The sequence below is a fragment of the Typopeltis vanoorti genome, chromosome 22, assembly GCF_054136105.1.
Source record: "Typopeltis vanoorti isolate ZY-2024b chromosome 22, IOZ_Tvanoo_1.0, whole genome shotgun sequence".
Taxonomy (NCBI): domain Eukaryota; kingdom Metazoa; phylum Arthropoda; class Arachnida; order Uropygi; family Thelyphonidae; genus Typopeltis; species Typopeltis vanoorti.
In genome coordinates this window covers 55,837,523-55,845,659 of record NC_143570.1, presented here as the reverse complement: position 1 = coordinate 55,845,659, position 8,137 = coordinate 55,837,523, and positions in this window count along the sequence as shown.

Below are 8,137 nucleotides of genomic sequence, written 5' to 3'. Positions count from 1 at the left end.
GCAAGCGCCACTTCCACTGAGCTACACAGGCCTACTTTTATGGTGATGTTATTGACCAATTCATAAAGAAGAACCATAAGGTAGAATTTGTTCAAGTAGCGAAATTGAAAAAGATAGAATATCATTTGTAAAATAAATGTTGTATTTGTATGATTAAATGTACATAAATTTCTAAATACAGTATATAGTTTTAAATGGTTATTAATTCATTATTCCGCTAATCAGACTTCATTTACACCTCTCACTCCCTGAATGATTACAAGAGCAAGTGTGAATTTCAAGACCAGCATTCTCCCCTGCTATACGTAAAGCTTGATGAATGGCAATTTCATGATCAACATTTATATTTTCGGGATCTAGTAATGGCAACATTTCATCTATCATATAATATAATTTTGTGTATATTTCAAGAATCTTATTAGATAGTAAACAATACAAAACAGGAAAAACATGACCGCCATCCTTTCTAGCCAAAATAACAAAAATTTGAGCAAAAAGATGGGAAGAAAGTAAAAATGTGCCATTCACAAATAATTCATTCATGCTTTGGCTCTACACTGCATAACTTTCACGACCAAAAATTAATATTGTCATTATGATATAAAGTAAAATATTTATTAACTAGCTGACTCATTTTTTGCATGGGAAATTTCAATATAACTTCTCTACAATTTCGTAATTCTACACAATAAAAATAAACTTAATTATAAGCGAGATTTTTCCAAATTTCATGTTTATATAGCGCCTCCGTAGCGCAATTGGAAGAACGACGGTTCGATTGGAATGGATTGCGCCCTTCGATTGGAATAGGCCTAAGTTCGATTCTCATTGCGACGGGAGGAATCTTTATCTGGACGATTTTCAGTCGAAGGCGAGTTAGCCGATCTCATACGGAGGTAGTAGGGTTTTTTTCTCCCAGAAACTCGGGTTTTTCATCCCGCATACAAACAAATCGGCCCTTCAGAACACACGCAATTTACAGACAAAACATACTAGTTGTGGTGGTGGAAGTGGGCGACAGATGGCGTTAATTGAGATAATTCGTAGTAGAGGTTCGGTGTAGTGGTTGAGACAGTTGTATCAGTTGAAATAGTTGTAGGTGTCCTCCCGCGATGAGTCTTCGGACTCCTTGGAGGTGTCAGGAATAATAATAATAATAATAATAATAATAATAATAATAATAATAATATATCGTTCTTTTAACTCATTGCTCAAAAAATTATTATTTAAATTTACCGGGTAGTAGATCAATAGAATAGCATTGCATATTTGATCTATTATTTTGTCGCCCAGATGCCCAGTTGACCGTGTCCCTCGTGGGAAAGCACTTCGCTCCACAACCCACTGTATCCACTGCTTACTTTTCCCTCTACACACAATGGTACTATTCGTCATCTGCCGCTCACCAATAGTATTTTGGTCAGTAAACTGAGAATTCTGTGACAGATCGGTCTATATGCAGGATTAAAAACCCCACTTTCTTAAAAAAAAAAAAAAAAAAAAAAAAGAAGAAGAAGACTTAGGAGAATAGATAATTCACTTCAGTTGAAAAAGCCCACATGAAGATTCCTCACCTCATGACAAGAACCTCAAAAAGTGTACATGAACAACGACGTAGTCTCCTCGTTTTCATGTGCACTTAAGAGGCGATGACTTTTTTTAAAATTTATTTATCTATTATAATCTTTTTATCTTGTTCTTGACTGCAGACAAAAGGTTATTTTGTAAACCTATAGTATATTCATACCTTGAGTTGGCTAAGGATATTTCTCTCTATTTTTATTAATTTGATAGATTTTTTTATTATTTTTAGTATTTTTTACTTAGTCCGGAAACCTTCCTGTAGAGACTAAGCATGCCTTTTTGGTCTCTAGGCGCTTTTCAGAACCACTTCAGATCCCTAGTAAATGGGGAGGTCTTACCTATCTGCAAATGAAATTCATCTATCACTTTAAGAAAATCGCAAACATCCATGTTCAAGGCGAGATTTGAACCCGCTACATATTAGTAGGAAAAGTGGATACGCTAACCACTCGGCCAACTAGGCTGCCGTATTAATTATTGTTATTGTTTTTAAAGAGTTAAAATTTGGGTTGTGGTATTCATGTTTTGTTAATTACTAGTAAAAACTATAGGAAGTAAAGCACTTTAATAATTAATTATTAGTTAATAATTAATTTAACAATTAATTATTAGCACTATTGTGCACTTCAGACTGAGACGGAACACAAATAAAAAGCGGTATTTATAAAGAGATTTCTGAATTAAAACTTTTTTAGTTCATTTCTCTCTTAACAAGGGGTATATACAGGTTAGGTAATTATAACAAGTTTTGAAGGCAGCTTACAGCCGTCCCATGGCATAAAAAAATGTTAGCAGTGCATCGGATATAATCAACGGGTATCTGAAGGAAACAATGTCGGAATACATTCCCGGAAGATAAATAAAGTAGGCGTTAGATGGGTAAGTAGTAGTGTTGCCAAATGAAAATTACTAAAAACAGCTAAATCTTAAAAAAAAAAAAAAAAAAAAAAAAAAAAAAGAGAGAGAGAGAGAGCTAAAAAGGAGTTAAAAAAAATTTTGAAACTAAAATTTTAAAACTAGTAGTTGATACTTTTAAGTTACTTACTGTATTCAAGTTGAAATGATACTTGCGTATAAGTGGCTAAACACATCTTCCATGTGTCTTCTGCGCTTAATTCACCCACGTTTTCACTTAGATTTTTCAGCTTTATTATATATGTGGCCATCGTTCCAATATTACTCAGTGTTGATGCTGGTAAATGATAGTGTTGGATTCTGATTATGTAGAGATTAGAGTAATTATTATTTGCTTCAGAATCCAACATGATCTTCCATCACAAAGGCTAGACTTGTAAATATTATTTAATGTAAACAACTTATTTTACATTTTAATATTCATGTAACTACTTTAATTTTGTCTAATATCTAATTATTTAATCAAAGATATATGTATTAATAATGAAAAGACTATATTAAATATTAATAAGTTATTTTATTTATTGTTATGTCAATATTATAGGAATTTGTATCTGATAAATTAACTGCGCATTAATTGAAATATAAATATTCTTTATTTATTCCTGTTTGTGAAAGTTTAACGTTATGCAATAGCTCAATTTTATTATATTTTGTTTTGTTGTCATGGAAACGTATGTAAGTGAGCGAGCATGTTTTGGAACACCACGTGAGGTTTATTGAAAAGAGTTTTAGAAAGAAATGATGTGAGCAATTTAGGGGGGAAAACTGATATATAAGCGACGAACGCTGGAATTATTAATTGGGAGGAAAAAATGGCGTTTTGTCTAGTGCTCATACATTTGATTCGCGATTCTGATATTTGATATAAAATATGATTTAATGAACTCAACAAATATTTTTACTGATAGTGAATAGTCCTACTGGTATAGTCAACCGGTTTGGTTCTTGAATAGGCTCATAAAAACTAATTCAGTAGGTAAGTTAACCTTTTTTCGAAGCAACGGCGATACGCTAGGCTTACTGCCATCAGCATCGCCATTGTTTCATTGCATCAGTTATTATTTTAGAAACTACCTATTATCACAATACGGTAGATAGAAATGGAAAGCATGTCCTGTTCTCCAGAACAAAACGTGGGTCCAACCACAGACCTGCCGTACGAGGAACTCACCTTCAAACAGCTCCTGACTATTTTCAAGCATATTGGAAATCTGCTACACACAAAATGGCCAGGTAAGGTAGTAGTTCATGAAATCCAAGAAGTTGATACGGACGACGTTCAACTTCTTGAACTACTCCAAGACAACGCTACTGAAAAAACCACAACGGCTGAAGATCATTCCCGTACTGACCACACTGATTTTCAGGAGGTTCGCGCAAGCAAAAAGCGCAAAACTGCGACCTCCGAAACACCAATTATAGATGTCATGGAAGAAGATGGCTCTGCCCCAGACTCACCTACCTCCGCAAGGGAAAAGATCCCCCCGATTATCCTGCGTGAGAAGAACAAATGGATGACTCTAAAGAGCATAATGAACAACCTAAAGATCTCATATAACAATGCAAAGAATATCACAGATGGTGTAAAAATTCACCCTAAAACTGTCACAGACTATCGTAGGTTAACAACAGAACTAAATTCCAGAGGAATTCAGTACCATACTTTCTCACTCGGTTCGGAAAAAAATCTCAAGGTTGAGATTAGAGGCGTGCCTGAGGATGTCTCCACCGATGAAATCATCACAGACCTGCACTCGAGTGATTTATCACCAATCAAGGTCAGCAGGATGACCAGGAGGGACAAGACTCCAATGCCATTAGTGCTGATCGAGATCAGTCAAACCTATAAACACATATATGACTTGACAACCATCTGTGGATTGAAAATCTCGGTAGAACCGTTAAGGAAGAGAGCTTCTACTGGGCAATGCCATAGATGTCAAAAGTTTGGGCATGCCCAGAAAATGTGTAGGCCCCAATTTAAATGTTTGAAGTGTGGGGTTGGTCATCCAACCAACACCTGTTCTAAATCAAAATCTACCCCGGCTAAATGTGCCAATTGTGGCGGTCCTCACACATCCAACTACAGAGGATGTTTGTACAATCCACGTAACAGGAAATCTGAAGAGGGACCATTCTCTCCTTCCATCAGCTCGCCTACATCTGCGGCTACTTCACAGCCTCCTAAAGTACAGAATAAAAACTCAGAAGCCCATCTGTTGAAAACTGAGGTCCCTCAAAAAACGACTCTAAGCTGGCAGTCCAGGACATATGCGGATATAACCGCCCTAAACAGACATCCCTAGAACAGTCAACATCACGCCCAAATTTGACAGCTATCATTACCGCGTCCCTGGCAAATATGCTATTAGATTTCAGCAGATCTAATCCTTCACAAAGTTCTACTAACAGATTTCTAAAAGATACTCAAGTCATCATTTCAGCGCTCACTAATGAACGGTAAAAAATTAAAACCAGAAGCCCTAGAGATAATAGCCTGGAATGCAAACGGCTTAAGAAATAAGATCCTAGAACTCCAAAATTTTGCCCACAGACATCGGCCAGATCTTCTACTAATAAATGAAACGCATCTAAGACCAGCAGACAATCCCAAAATCTATGGATATCAGTCGTATAGAACTGACAGATCAACCCACAGAGGTGGAGGCACGGCAATTTTCATCAAAAATTTTATCTCTCATCACTCCATAAACATTCCTACTACCTCCAATCTTGAGATCACTGGCATCGAGATTCTCACGAGCTCAGTAGGTAAATTAAAAATTTTTGCAGCATACCATCCACCACAAAAAGCACTACTACCTTCTGATTTGAACGCCATATTTGACACTGGAGAGCCTACCATTGTGGCAGGTGATTTAAATGCCAAGCATTCTACCTGGAATAGCCACTCCACTAACAAAAATGGACAGATACTACAGAACTATGCTGATTTCAACAACCTTCACGTAATAGGCCCTGCTGATCCCACCCATCACAACACCTATGGTAGGGCCGATGTATTGGACATAGCCATACTGCAGCACATCAGACTCCAATACAATTTAATAACAATCAATGATTTATCATCAGATCATAATCCAATACGGTTAAAATTAGGAAATCTTGAAAAATTATCCCCACCTCCCTCACTCATTTATTCCTTGGGAAAGGCTCTCCAAGATGCTCCCGAAATATATTGGACCTGTTCCCATCATTAAATCAAAAGAGGAAATTGACATAGCTGTCAAAAATCTAACAGAACAGATTACAGCAGCCTGTACAGCAGTTACTATCCCTGCAACCACCCACAAGTCCAACCACCTGCCTGAAGATACTATGAATCTGATTAGGGAAAAAAATAAGGCTAGAAAAAGATACCATAACACTAGGGCGCCACAAGATAAACGAATCTTAAATAGGTTAAATTCTGCAGTGAGAGATGCACTCGCAGCTCATAGAACTCAACTCTGGGAAGAAAAACTAACCTCCATCTCCGCTGACAGCCACTCTGTATGGAATCTTATCCGAAAGATCAAGAACAAAAATAAACCTCTTCCCCCTCTGCAAACAGATTCAGGTCTCATCCACCCACACCGATGCTGATAAAGCTGAGGCAATAGCGAATCATCTTGAAAATCAATGCAAACCCGCATACGGTCATCTTGACATTAGTCATATCTACAAGATACACCGTAATGTCAGATATTCACTCAAGTCTGCTCCCACACATTCTACTCAAATCACACCCACCTCACCTGCTGAAATATATGCTATTATTCAGAAATTCAAAAATAAAAAGGCTCCTGGACCCGACGGCATCTCCAACAAAGTTATAAAACTTCTACCTCGCAAAGCTAATGTTCATTTGGCAAACATAATCAACTCCATACTTCACTACAAGTATTTCCCTTCCTACTGGAAATTGGCGTACATTGTTCCAATTCATAAACCTGGAAAGGATCCCACTCTGCCACAGAATTACAGACCAATCAGTCTCATCTCTAATCTCGGAAAAATAGCTGAGAAGGTAATTCTTACTAGGCTTCAAGATTCTGTACTCCGGTTAAACATCCTGCCTGAGGAGCAGTTTGGTTTCAGACAGTTGCATAGTACCACACAACAAATACACAGATTGGTGGAACATATCATCACAGGTTTTAACTGGCGCCAATGCACTGGGGCTGTTTTCCTAGACTTAGCCAGTGCATTTGACAAGGTTTGGCATTATGGTTTACTATACAAGCTTATATCATCCGGTACCCCAATCGGAATCATTCAACTCATCAAGACGTACCTCTGCGATAGGCGCATGCAAGTGAGACTAAGTGGAGTAGTGTCCTCACAGAAACACATCTTGGCTGGAGTTCCACAAGGGTCCTTACTAGCACCAATCCTATTCTCCTTATACCTGCATGATATACCACACAACCCATTATCCTCAATTAAAGCTCTTTACGCTGATGACACAGCGATATTGGCCAGATCATTAAAGCCTCACTTAGCCATCAAGAAACTGCAAGAAAACCTACTGCAAATAGAGCAATATTTTGCCAAATGGCGTCTCCAGGTGAATCCTCAGAAGAGCGTAGCCGTCTTATTCTCTAGAAGATCAGTGCTTCCCAAAGAAGATATTCTCCTCTTTAACACAAAAATTCAGTGGAAAACAGAGATCAAGTACCTTGGTGTAGTAATGGACAGTAAACTGACTTTCAACTCCCATATCAAGACTCTCTGTGCAAACACATCCAAAACCATAGCCCAGCTCTATCCGCTAATAAACAGAAACAGCAAACTGAGCACCAGAATCAAACTTCTCATATACAAACTGATGGTTCGTCCAATACTCACTTATGCCTCACCGGCCTGGAGCCATACTTCAAACTCAAATATCATTAAATTACAACGCATTCAGAACAAGTGTCTTAGAATGATCCTGGGCGCTCCATGGTTCATCCGAACTGTCCAACTGCACCGCGACACAGAGGTCCCCTATATTTACACCTTCATGCGGACTATAGCAACCAAATTCTTTTCAAAGGCAACTGTGCATCCTAACAGACTGATCCAACTGGCCGCTGACTATGATGCAACGGACTATTCTAAGCACAAAAGACCTAAAGCCATCCTAAACCCCCCTCACTGAGGATTAATCTCCTAGCCCAATCAGGGCGAGCAATATAGCTCATAAACTCTTTCTATTCACAGTCTCTGTTAAGATAGCCGGGGATATGAAAAGCTTTTGCTTCACCCGTTAAGCCAGTAATGTTACTAGTTACTAGTTACTAGAATTATTAATTAATTTAGTACTAAAACCTTGGTATGGGTGATTGATTCATTCAATCTAATACCCTTGGAGGGTAATGGATGGCAATGCTGTAGCTAATGAAGTTCTAACTGAGGCTCGGCTATTGCTGTTACCCTCCTGCCATGATCACTGTCCTCTACAGATAACGGGGAAGATGAAAAGCATTCTTGCTTCGCCCCTTTAAGCCAGTCCTTATAAGGACTATAAGGACTTATTAATTAATTAGGAGATTAGAGATTTATTAGAGAGAGATTGGCATTAGGTTGGAATCGGGCATTCGGCATTCGGGAATCACAGTGCGATAATAGCGAGTCGGCAAGTCACTCG